Genomic DNA, 13,671 nt, shown 5'->3' with positions numbered 1-13,671 from the left:
CATCTCTTCTGGTAGGGACCCCATTCCCACATTGTGTCATAAGGATACATTTGCGGAAGTCCACAAAGATATGAAATTAAACTTCACGTTTCTATCTTTATCTTTTAGTAGTGGAAGAAACACAAATATAATTCACTTGATAGAAAGCATGTAATTTTTGGAGCCTTCAATCAAAAAATACTCTGCAAGCATATATATGTAGAAATTTAGACGTATATATATATATATACATATATGTATATATATGTATATATATATATACATATATATATATATACATATATATATATATGTATATATATATATACATATATATATATATATACATATATATATATATATATATATATATATATATATATATATATATATATATATATATATATATATATATACCTTCTCTGTCACAGTGTAACAACTCCTATTTCCTGACTCTTTTCACTCAGTGGTTATTATCTACATCCTAACCAGATTTTCTCAAGTAATGATGGTTGGTATGTAAGTACTTTTAGAAAAGTAGTTTAGTTTCCTATGTTTTTTTTCTACCTTCTGAGGAAATCATTTCTCATTGTTTAGATTTTTAAAACAATTGGTGGAATCCAGAAATATAGCAAATGCTAAATAGAGGGGAAAATTTGAGCTTGTTTTTTTCTCAGACAATTGAACCAGATATTGGGTTTTTTTTACCCCTTTTTGGTCTTATTTACTGAGGTATGCACATACTTTGGTTGTTTCTAGTCACGCACTACATTTCAGGGGGATAATATATGCTGTCTGTTATAGCAATTCAGTATGCATTGTACACTTAAATTCATTTCTCAGTCTAGAATTATGAAATCAAGGATATGAATGAGTGCTGGGCTATTTTGCTTATAATTCAAATATATAATCTACATTGATGTTTCTTGATTTCTGAACTCCCTCGCCAAATTTCTGAATTCTCTCAGTATGGCACAATAGGATAAATAAAGGAAATTTGTATTTTGACTTTCATAAATATAAACAGAAATGATTTAAGCATATTATCAAATTGAGTCCAATGGAAAGGTTGCTCTTCTTTATAAACTATAAGGGCTACAGGAGGGTGAGTGCCTTTCTATTGTTCTCAGAGGAAATTAAAATGCAAGGTAGGCTCTAAATGCATATATAACTAAAAATGAATTGGAAATTCTGCTAGTAAAATAAGGTAAATTCATTGCTCCTGGGTTTATTCCCATATTGGCTCACAGCTCTGTACTCCATTTTACTTTGTCAGGTGTTTATCACCAGATGTACAGGTAATAGGAGCTAATAGGTTTGGGACTCAGATCTCTCCTTGGTTGGGCATATATTGAAAAGGTCCATAAGGATATTAACCTTCTTTTCCCCTTCCCCACAACTGCATCACCTCCTCATCCTCCAGCTCATGATTAGTTCCTTCTCAGTGTGCCACTCAGATTTTAGAGAAAAATCCCTAAGGTCCTAGGACTTTGTCTGAGACATTCTCAGTGGCTACTTTGAGTATTCCAGGGAGATTCATGAAATGTTGCCAGCATTCAATATCAGAATCCCACAGAGATGACGGAATCATTTTTTCCTTCCCTTCCAAAGGCTTGAAGTTTCTGCCAGAAATTTTGCCCTGCTCTCGTCTCATAGGAATGGCTTTTGCAGGCCTCCAGGAAGACTGGCAACAGGATGCTTGTCACCATGAGAAAAGACTGGGAAAAGCCAAGATTGCTGATTGTGGAGTAGAAGAGAGAGAAAGAAAGCCAAAACTGTTAAGGAGAGTTAGAGGTAACTTACCCTGGACTGATTATGTAGCAGTCCCTTGGTAGTAGGATTTTTTAAAAGAATAAAATGGATGTTTGGCTTTCTTTTAATTTTTTTTAAAGATCTCTCTGCTTCTACAATCTATGGTGTCAATGTGGATAAATTTTCTGAACTTCAAGACTTAACTCAAATCACTTCATTTCCTTTGTGTCTTGGCTAGAGAATTAGATTAAAACCAGAACCTTGGTGAAAAGCAGATGGTGTGTTTGATCCGAGCTTTCCTGGATGAAAGAAATTAAGATTTCTCTCCTCCCACTTAGTGAACTCCACACAATGATGCCTTATGTCAGATCTGTGTAAACAACTGAACACTGTGCTTAGAGCAAAAGCAGAACTCATCCTTGAGCACAGAACTGCCTCTTCCTTGCAAAGCGAATATTTTCTGCATCTGAATTTGTGTGGGGTAAGATTAGGTCAGACTAATGCCTTCTCCTCAGCATAGCCAGCTTGAATAATAGTGGACAGAGGGTTGATCTTGGAGTTAGAAAAACCTAGCTTGAAATCTTGCCTGTTATATTTGCTAGCTCTCTAACCATAAACAAATCACTTTTCTGATTCTCATCTGTAAAATGGATCTGAGATAATGCATATAAAATGCTTCACAAACTATAAAGATATGTGTGTGTATATCATGCATACATCGTAACACATATATGTGTTAGTTGTTAATATCATTATTGAGAGTTAGTGAGGGGAAGCAGATAGAAAGTTATCCTGGGAGTCAAAGAAACATGAGTTCAGAATCTCCTTTATATACTGGTTCTGTGACCATGGACAAGTCCTCAGATCTTTATGTGGCCCAGGTAGCTCTCTAAGATGATAATAGCAGAATAGTTACTTATCTATATTAATAGAGGGAGCTTCCTCAGATTTCCCAAGCCAATAAAATCACAAAGTCCAAACAAAAATAAAATACTGGTTGTTTACATATTTTAATATATCGTAAGAACATTGGCAAAGAACCTCTGCTTGAACCACACAACCTCCCAAACACATATATACTCATTTCTAACTCTATGTCTCTGCTCCTACCTAAAAATGCTCTTCTCTCCTTCTTTCTCTGTCAATTCCTGTTGCTTCTTTAAGTCTGCCTTAAACACAAGCACTATATGTACAATCAGCCCTTCCCAAAACACTCCAGCCCTTGAGAATCTTCTGTGGATTCCTATAGCACTTAATGTCTCTATCAATCATCTTGGCACTTAATCGTGTGCTCTCTCCAATTGTTATTTAGCATTTTCCTTTGTGTAAGTAGTTTCCCCAACTACATTGTAAATGCCTATGAAAGAACCTCCTCCCTCCCTCTCTTCCCTACTCCCCAGTACAATAACTTTCCCTTTGGCAAAGAATAGAGGTAATTATCTAAAAATAACACGTGGAATCAGTTCTTCAGTAACTCAGAAGACAAACCTATGAATTTTAGAGTTCTAAATTCATTGTCCTCTCTTAATCATTGAATCAAAGAATCACCAACTTTTAATGGTGGGAGGAGCCAGAGAGATCTTTTTCAATGGTTTTAAGAAATCCAAGTTTAAAATGGGGATAAAGTCTTTGGTGCCCTGGTCAGGGAGTACATACCAAAGCAACACTGGATCATAGATTTAGAACTGAAAGGGCAACTGAGTCTTATGCATTTTATGGTTGAGGAACCTGACATATAAAGAGATTTAATGACTTGCTCAGAATCACATAGCTATTAAGGGTTTGAAGCAGAATTCAAACTCTGGTCTTCCTGATGCCCTGTCCAGAGCCTTATCAGCTATGCCACCTACTTGTCTATTGCTTCTAATTTAGTACAAGAGTAATTCAAGGATCATAAATAAATAGCTCAGAGACTTTGGACAGAGTTTGAAACAGTGCTGGAAATAATGGGGAAGGGGCAGAGTGTAGGTTCATTTTTAGTGACTCCTTCCCCACCAGAGTATCAAGAATTTAATAGCATGAAAAAATATGAAACACCTGTCCAAATCTATTCTCTATACTCTAAATTCTCCAGGCTTTCTTGGTACCACTGCAGTTTATCTCATATCTGATTTTGTATTGTATATATTTTATATACTCTTAGATATATGTATGTTCTCCAATAGAATGTAATATTCTTGAAAAGAGGAGCTTTTTTTTAGATTTTTTGTTCTCAGCACCTAACATAATACTTGTCACATGGTAGGTGCTTAAAAAATGCTTATTGGGTGATTTTTATAAGAGAAATCATTCTGTTGTTTTCTCATTGTAAATATGTAGTTATACCATTTTAATTGATGTTGTGTTTTGAAATGTTCCTAAAATATTTTTCCTGGCTGTCCTGATTGTCCTACAATCCTTTTAACTCACCATGTTGAAGTTACATTTATTTTTTCAGTTTTAAAAGATCATAAGATTATACATTAAAGCTATAAGGGACCTCAGAAGTCACTCCATTTTATAGATAAAGAAACTGAAACCCAGAGGTATTAAGTGACTTGCCCGAGGTCACCCAGGTAGAGCAAGGATTTGAACTCAAGTCCTCTGATGCCAAGTTTAGCTTCCCTTTTATGTTTTCTAACCTAATTGGACATGCTGCTCATTGTGAAATGGTGTGTCTCATAAAGAGGTAGATAAGATACTGGATTTGGAATCAGGAAGATTTGGGCTCTAATCCCACCTAAAATACTTACCAGTCATTAGTTTTTCTACACCTCAGTTCTTTCATCTGTAAGACGGGATGATTGGACTAGATGACCCTTATTGCTTCTTCCAGCTTGAAATCATTATTATCTTAACAGATAAAAGATAAAGAATTGGCATACCAGGACTTTGTATTAGAAATAGAGCAATGGATTGGGAGTTTGGATTCCTGAGTTCTGATTTAGGTTATGCTACTAAGTAGCTTTTTGACTCTGGGAAGGTCATTTTATCTCTAGGAGCTTCAGTTTCCATAAAGTAAGGGGTTGTATTTAATAATCTCCATGGTATTTTCTAGCTCTATACTGTATTTTCTACTTTAGAAAGATTGAAAGCAAAAGAAGGGGATGACAGAGTATGAGATGGAATAGAGAGTGTGGACAGTGTCATGGAAGCAACAAACATAATCTTGAACAGACTTCGAGAAATAGTGGAGAATAGAAGGACCTGGTGTGATATGGTCCACAGAGTCATGAAGAGTGGGACACGAGTGGATGACTGAACAACAACAACAACTTTAGAAGGTATCTCAGAATTATAGAATTTCAGAGTTGGAAAGTAATATAGAGGCTATCCAGATCCAACCCATACCTGAAAAATAATTTACACTCTAACATATTTGACAAATGGTCATCCAGGCTTTGCTTATAGACTTCCCAAAAGGGAGAACCTAATCCCTCCCAGTCTATTCCATTTTTGGATGGCTCTGTTTGTTAACAGTTTTTTCCTTATGTCAGACCTAAACTTGTCTCTGTAAAATTCTGCCTCTGGCACTTAGGTCAGCCATCTAGGACTGAAGAGAACAAGTCTAATCTCTCCCATTTGATAGCCCTTCAAATATTTGAAAACAGCTATCATATAATTTCTGAGTCTTCTCTATGCTCAACATCCCTAATTCCTTCAAGTAAGCTTCATATAATGTTAAATCAAGGCTCATCAACATCGTGGTTACTCTCTTTAGCAGTGTTCTTCCAAATGTCTCCAAGAGCTGGACACAATACTCCATATGGTGTCGGAGCAGAGCAGAGTTCAGAGAGACTGTCACCTACTTATTCCTGGACACTATGCTGAATGCGTAAGGTAGCTTAAGATTCCATTAGCTTTTATTGCTTCCATTATCATGCTGCTGACTCACATTGATCTTTAAATTCACCAAAATATCCAGACATTTTCCCAGGCAAATTGCTGTCCAATCTTATCTTTCAAGTCTTGTACTTGTGAAGATGGTTTTTGAACATAAGTTCAAAACTTTACGTTTATCCCCATTAAGCTTCTTTTTGTTAGTGTTCAGCTCAGTTTTCTAGACCAGTAAGATCTCTTTGGATCTTGGCAACTTTCATCCAGTGTGTTAACTGTTCCTCCCAATTTTATATCATCTGAAAATTTGATAAGCATGTCTTCAATGTCTTTTTTTTTAAAGCCATTGATGCAAATATTCAACAGCACAAGGCCAAACTCAGCTTTAAAAAAAAAAATGAAATGAATGAAAAAAGATTTAAGTGCATGCCAGGCCCTATGCTCCAACTGGGAATACAAACATAATGTTGTTGGTTAGCCCACTGGTTTGGGATCATTTTTACTCCCTCCTACTTCCATGCTTGATGGGGGTTATTTTTTCTCATTATTGACCTCTCCTCTCTAACCCCTATGTGCTTGGAGATTTAATCAGGACACACTTTTATAGCAAGTAGCTAATTTTTTTTCTCTTATAGACAATATAATGGTCTTTAAGTCTATATGGTCCCTTCCTCTATTTTCTGGCATTTGTATCTAGTAAAAAGTTATTAATAAAATCCTAATAGCTCAAAGTCTCTACTTAGGAAAATTCCTAACTTCAGAAAAAGGTTTGACTCTATAATTTAAGTTTTGTTTATCTCTATCCAAGGCCTGACCTATTTATGTTTGAAGAGGAGAATAAAAAGAAGAAGAAAAAGGAGGAAAAAGAGGAGGAAGAGGAGGAGGAAATGATTCAGAAAATGTATAGGTAAGAGAGTATTACAATGTCTGTTGCTGGAAAAAGCATGAAAGGAAGTTAGGGAAAAATAAGGTCTTTTGGGGGCAATTTCCCTCAGCTTTTGAAGAGATAAATACAATTAAGAGCTCTTCCAAGCACTCTGTTCTAAGGTGTTTGTGAGACCCAATGGCCCAACTCTGTCTCTTCCTTCTCTGCGATAATTTTGCCTTCCTTTCAGTTTCTCCGTTTGGTTTATCTTTCTCACTTTCTCCTTTATATTGCTATTCCTGTACCTCCAATTCTTTCTGGCTCAGCTCATTAAATCATGCCAGCACTGGAGACACTACTGTTGCTACTACTACTTAGCTCTTTCAGTCCCCATTCCTTCCTCTTATAGAATAAATGTGTCCCTTTAAGAATTTCTAGCTATGACTCAAGTCCATCTTCTGATTCAAAGATTATGATAGTCCCAAATAATTTTTAGGGCTGCTTTTTTTCTCAACTGCAAAGCCAATGCCAATTCTCAAATCCCTGCTTTACAAAACAAAACAAAAACAAAGACAAAAAAGTAAACTTCCTTCAAGAACTTACTTTGTGATCAGAGAAGACAATACATATAAGGAAATGGTGGCCAGGGAGGAATGATTTCAGGGAAGTCACTAGGGTGGTGAATGGAGTTATAGGGAAATAAATTGATGTGTCATTTCTAGGATGGTTAAATTGATTTAATTACTGTTCTGATCTATTGCTGAATCTTGTCTCCTTACACCACAACCCCCTTACCCCACAACCCCATTCAGTTCATGTAAGCTGGCTTCCATGTAGTTTCTCTCACATCTTTGTTCCATCTCCCTTGCTTTATCCCATTCCTGGAATGCTCTGCCCATCATCTCAGCTTATGAAATTCTCTGGATTTCTTCAGTATTCAGCTCAAATTCCACCTTCTTCAGGGGGCTTCTCTCCGTTCCCCAACCACTAATGTCTTCCTTTCTCAAGTTTTCTTCCATTGGTTCTGCTTATATATTGTACACAGATTTTTATATATCTCCCCTATTAGAATGTGAGCTTCTTGAGGGCAGGGACTGTTTTGACTTTTCTCATGTCCCTGATGCTTAGTATAGTGCTTGACACATAGTAAACATTTGAGAAATGCTTGTTTACTGACTGACTGAAGGGAGTTGGTAGGTGGGCAGCAACATGGCAGGAACATGGCCAGAGAGTAGCAAACATCATGGTAGGTAGGTTTGGGTTGCTTCAGAAGAACTCTTACCAATCAGGAGCAAATAGGGACTCAGGAGGTGGAAGCTGGAGAATTGTGATAAAGGTCAGAACTGGAAGGGAGCATCGAGCTTCATTTCCAAGAGTTGTAATATGAGGGTGTTGGATTAGTCATTCAAAAGCATTCATTAGGTACTTATTACGTGCCAGGTACTATGCTAAGTGCTGAGAATATAAAGAAAGGAAAAAAACACAGTCTCTGTAAGGAGGAGTTCACATTCCAATGGGGGGAGGGGCAACATGCAAATAATTATATTTATGCAACATACATACAGTACAAATGGAGGGAAGGCACTAGCAATGGTATGGTAGAAGGGAGGGAAATTCCTATAGAGCAAGGGTGGGAAATCTTTTCATGTTGGAAGGCTGCATTAATATTTAACTGTAATCACATAAGGCCACATTCAAGAAATTTCAAATAGATATACTTTAAAATGTGCATTATTTTGTAAAAATCTAATTACTATGTACTTTAGTATTTCAAAAAATGAAAAGTATTTGTTAATTTTAAAGTTAACTAACCTTTTAATGACTTTATTGGGTCTATTTTTTGTTGGGAAGCATTTGAATATTTGATTGCAGCATGGAGGTCTGCAGTTTCAGTTGATCTTCTAGAAGGGTATCAGTTATTTTTTACCTTAAGAGTATCTTCACTTGGGTTAGATAGGAGGACATAGATTGCAGCAATAAGTGGTTGAAAAGAAAGACAGCATTTTTTTGTGGCATGTTGTCGAAGGTATAGCTATTCTACTGCATTTTTCCATATTTCAATTGGATCTTTCTTAGCATTAAACAATGGCTTTCAAATGTAATGTAATGAAGGCTGGAAGAGGGTTGTGAGATCCCCACAAAGACCAGGGTACCAGGGGCATGTGGTCTGGAGAATTCATGGACTCAAGCACTGTTGAGGTCAAGGTAAAGATTTATTATGCTTTTCAGTGGGTGAGTGTTAGGGAACCTGCAACCTTAAAGGGGGCACAGGGAAAGTTTATATAGGATATTCTATAATATCACTTGTGCCAAATATGCAGGGAATGGTTAAGGAGTGGTCAGTTCTTAAAGGAACTTGCACTTTGGTATCTACTGTGGAGGTATTTTACCCAAAATTCATCAGGAAATAGCCCAAACGGGAACTACCTGGAGGTATGATTTTAGGCCTGAAGTGTCATTAAGTCAATTAGCAGTGAGGGTTGGTTCAGAAATACCAGGTTGCTCTCACCAGTGTCTTCTTAGACAAGATAAATGTAAGGGAGTATACGTATGTCTAAGTCTAGGACACATATGATTGGTCAGTGAGTAGTAAATGTCATTATGACCCAGTTCACAGCCTGTTAAGCCAGGACACAACTGGTTCAAACTAATGAGTTTTATAGGAGCAACTGGCTACTCTAGCAAGGAGGGAGATAATGGTTTTTGCTAGGGCAGGCTGTGTCCTTGTGCTGGAGAGAAACTGCCTGGGATAGTGTTTTTGAGCCTTGGGAGAAAGGTGATTTTTAAAGAGAAATGTGATTATTAGAGTTCGGACCCAAGTACATGCACCCAAGCACTCCATCATAGTCTACTGAGAGTTCAATCAATTCCATCTGTAGTTCTTTAGGTGCCTTGGTGATATCAACTAGATAAAGCTGAATTGTTAATCTGAGTGTGATGTCATGATTCTCAAAGTTAGTGAACCTTTCATTGTATTCTCTAATCAAAGGTCTGTAAGAACTTTATATTCCTCAAATGATTGGCATGTATCATCCTGTTCATTAATGAGCTTTGCTAACTGGGAAAAAATGTTTACCCAAAATGTCCTTTTGATGAAGTGTTTTGAAAAAAAATGACTTTTTTCAAAATACTTGGATTTTTTTTGACACATGTCACATATAGACTTAGTTTTAACCTTGCAAAAAAAGTTGCTTTGATTTGACATGATACCACACAGAAATGCAGCATTCCTATTGAAATCTTTCAATAATTCATAGTGCTGATTCTGTTCTTCATAAAATTTAACTATCTGTTCTCACAGAAATAAAATTTTAGCTAACATCTGTCACTGTGATAGCCAGTGAACTTTAGAATGAAATGGCAAATCCACACTGAATGCTTCACATCAGTCAACTTTAGCATGTATGAAACTGACAGCATCATACTACATCTGCATGAATACAGTTAACAATACTTGCAACTTGTTGTAAAGTGTCACTTAAAATAGTAGTTTTAGCACAGAGATTTTGCTGATGCAAGATATGATGAAAAGAAATGAGAGCATCTGGATCTATTAATGTTTCTTTTTTTTTCTGTGCAGTAAACCCTTCATGTTTTCCTATCATGGAAGGTGCACTATCTGTACATACACTCATTATATTTATCAAATCTAGTCCAAATTCATAACATTTGTCTTGAAAATTACTGAAGATATCTATTTCCAATGTTCTGTTTGCAAGAGTGCCCAAAGAGTGTAACTCTTTGTAGGAAAGAAAATCTTCTGTTATGACATGAATGAAGTATAAAATCTACACCAAGTCAATGGTATCAGTTCATCCAAAGTGATTGAATAGTATGTATTTTGAAGTATTGTATGACCTTGTTCTTTTAATTTGAAGGCTAATTCATGCTGCTGGTCAGTTATGGCTCTCCTTCAAAGAGGCAGTTGTTTGTATTTGAAATGTTATCAGAATCTAAGCATGCTACAGCTTCGACAATGCATTCTTTCATAATTTCTATATCATTAAATGGCTCATCTTTTTTCCCCAGTATATAAGCTACTTTATAAGTTGATTCAGTGGCATTATTTCCAACTCTTATTACTACTTGAATTAATTATCTTTGCTTTTGCTTTTCATCTTTTAATTTCTGCAATACAACATTTTTCACCTCTCCCTCTAATTTAAAATATTTGTGGGAGGGGTAGAGCTAAGATGGTAGAGTAGAAAGACGCACATACTCTAGCACTTCCCCCACAACCCATAAAATACCTGTAAAGAAAGACTCTCAACATATTCTAGAGCAGCAGAAGTCACAGAACAATGGAGTGGAGGAGATTTCCAGACCAGGATGACCTGGAAGGCTGATGGGAAAAATCTGTTGCATCTGACACCCAGCCTTGGTCATGCAGTCAGGAGGAGGACTGGAGCAAGCCTCTGGGGTGGAATCCCCATGCTCTTCACAGATCTCTCAACCCACAGGCACCAAAGGCAGCTTCAAAGGTCAATGAAAGGACTTTTTCACCTCCTTGACAAAGGAGCAAGGTCTTCCCCTAGCCCTAGCCCCAGGCAGTGGCAGAGGCAGCGACAACAGCACCAGCAGCAGCAGCAGGCAGGGGCAGCTATGGTGCCCAGGCAGGCAGCAGTTAGCATCAATTATTGGATAAAGCTCCTGGAAGAACTGAGCAGCTGGTCTGAATCTCAGCCTCAAGCCTGACCAGGGAGTATACTCCTCTTTCTTGATTGTGCCACCTTGGAGGAACTAAGATCTTACAGGTCCCCAGAGTATACCATACTCTTGACAAAGGACCCAAAAGTCAAATAACTGGTTGGGAAAATGCCCAAAAAAGAGAAAAAAAATAAGACTATAGAAGGTTACTTTTTTGGTGAACAGATATTCTCTCCCATCCTTTCAAATGAGGAAGAACAATGTTTACCATCAGGGGAAGACATGAAAATAAGGTTTCTGCATTCAAAGCAAATATGCAATGGTCCTAGGCTGTGGAAGAGCTCAGAAAGGATTTTGGAAATAAAGTAAGAGATGTGGAGGAAAAACTGGGAAGAGAAATGAGGGCGATGCAAGAAAATCATGAAAAACGAGTCAACAGCTTGCCAAAGGAGATGCAAAAAAATGCTGAAGAAAATAACACCTTTAAAAATAAGCTAACTCAATTAGCAAAAGAGGTCAAAAAGCCAATGAGGAGAAGAATGCTTTAAAAAGCAGAATTAACCAAATGGAAAAGGAGGTTCAAAAGCTCACTGAAGAAAATAGTTCTTTAAAATTTAGAATGGAACAGATGGAAGCTAATGACTTTATGAGAAACCAAGAAATTACAAAACAAAAAACCAAAAGAATGAAAAAATTGAAGATAAAGTGAAATATCTCATTGGAAAAACAACTGACCTGGAAAATAGATCCAGGAGAGCCAATATAAAAATTATGGGACTAATTTTAAAAGTATTGGACTTCCTAAAAGACATGATCAAAAAACAATCCTGGGCATTATCTTTTAAGAAATTATTAAAGAAAATTGACCTGACATTCTAGAACCAGAAGGTAAAAGAAAAATTGAAAGGATCCATCGATCACTTCCTGAAAGAGATCCAAAAATGAAAACTCCCAGGAATATAGCCAAATTCCAGAGTTCCCAGGTAAAGGAGAAATTATTGAAAGCAGCTACAAAGAAACAATTCAAGTATCATGGAGCCACAGTCAGGATAACACAAGATTTTAGCAGCTTCTACATTAAAGGATCAGGGCTTGAAACGTGATATTCCAGAGAGCAAAGGAGTTAGGTTGCAACCAAGAATTGCTTACCCAGCAAAACTGAGTATAATCCTTCAGGGGGGAAATGAACATTCAGTGAGATGGAGGACTTTCAAGCATTCTTGATGAAAAGACCAGAGCTGAATAGAAAATTTTACTTTCAAATACAAGATTCAAGAGAAGCATAACAAGGTAAACAGGAAAAGGAAATCATAAGGGACTTAATATTAAACTGTTTATATTCTTATATAGGAAGATGACATTTGTAAATCATAAGACCTTTCTCATTATTAGGTTAGTTAGAAGGAGTATATATAGACAGAGGGCAGGTGTGAATTGAATATGAAGGGATGATATCTAAAAAATGAAATTAAGGGGTGAAGGGGGAAGGTACAGGGAGAAAGAGAAAGGGAGAGGTAGAATGGGGTAAATTATCTTACATGAAAGAGGTAAGAAAATAACATACACATTTGATTGGGTATAGAAATCACTTACCCTACAGGAAAGTAGGAGGGGAAAGGGATAAGAGAATGGAGTATGTGTGATAGAAGGGAAGGCTAGTTGGGGAGGGAGTGGTCAGAAGCAAAATACTTTTGAGGAGGAACAGAGTAAAAGGAAAAAGAAAATAGAATAAATGAAGGTGGTGGGAATAAGTTGGAAAGAAAAACAGTTAGCAGTAGTAACTGTGAAAAAAAATTTGAAGCAAGTATCTCTGATAAAGGCCTCATTTCTCAAATGTATAGAGAACTGAGTCAAATTTATAAAAATAAGAGCCATTCCCCAATTGATAAATGATCAAAAGATATAATCAATTTTCAGATGAAGTAATTAAAGCTATCTAAAGCCATATGAAGAAAGTATTCTAACTCACTGAATGCAAATTAAAACAATTCTGAGGTACCACCTCATACCTATTAGATTGACTAACAGGACAGAAAAGGTAATTGACAAATGTTGGAGGGGATGTGGGAAAAATAAGACATTAATTCACTGTTGATGGAGTTATGAACTGATTCGACCCTTCTGTAGAGCAATTTGGAACTAAGACCAAAGGGCTATAAAACCCTTTGACCTAGCAATACCACTACTAGGTCTGTATACCAAAACAGATAAAAAAGCAAAAAGGAAAAGGACTTATATGTACAAAAATATTTATAGCCATTCTTTTCTGGGGTGAAGAATTAGAAATTGAGGGGATGCTCATCAATTTGGGAATGACTGAACAAGTTATGGCATGTCATGATGATGGAATACTATTGTACTATAAGAAATGATGAGCAAAATGCTTTCAGAAGAACCTGGAAAGTCTTGCATGGGCTCATGCAAAGTAAAATGTACTGTGTACAAAGTAACAGCAATATTGTAAGATGATCAGCTGTGAATGATTTAGCTAATTCACACAGTACAATGAGGTAAGCAACTCTGAAGGACTTAGGATGAAAAAATGCATCCATCCCCAGAGAAAGAACTGATGGTTTCTGAATACAGATTGAAGCATACTTTTTCTTACTTTC

General features: G+C 36.6%; 1 long non-coding RNA gene across 1 annotated transcript in view; it reads left to right on the top strand.

The window, feature by feature from the left end:
• Positions 1-516: 516 nt before the first annotated feature.
• Positions 517-13,671, top strand: part of LOC140500979 (uncharacterized) — a 101,618-nt gene continuing 88,463 nt past the window's right edge. The window contains exons 1-4 of the long non-coding RNA XR_011966003.1: positions 517-1,773; positions 4,794-4,994; positions 5,432-5,550; positions 6,356-6,454. This is a non-coding gene — a long non-coding RNA (uncharacterized lncRNA). The remainder of the gene's footprint in view (positions 1,774-4,793; positions 4,995-5,431; positions 5,551-6,355; positions 6,455-13,671) is intronic.

The sequence above is a fragment of the Notamacropus eugenii genome, chromosome 4, assembly GCF_028372415.1.
Source record: "Notamacropus eugenii isolate mMacEug1 chromosome 4, mMacEug1.pri_v2, whole genome shotgun sequence".
In the NCBI taxonomy this organism is placed as follows: Eukaryota; Metazoa; Chordata; class Mammalia; order Diprotodontia; family Macropodidae; genus Notamacropus; species Notamacropus eugenii.
Note: the sequence above shows the minus strand (reverse complement) of the source record. Positions and strands in the feature narration are given on the sequence as shown.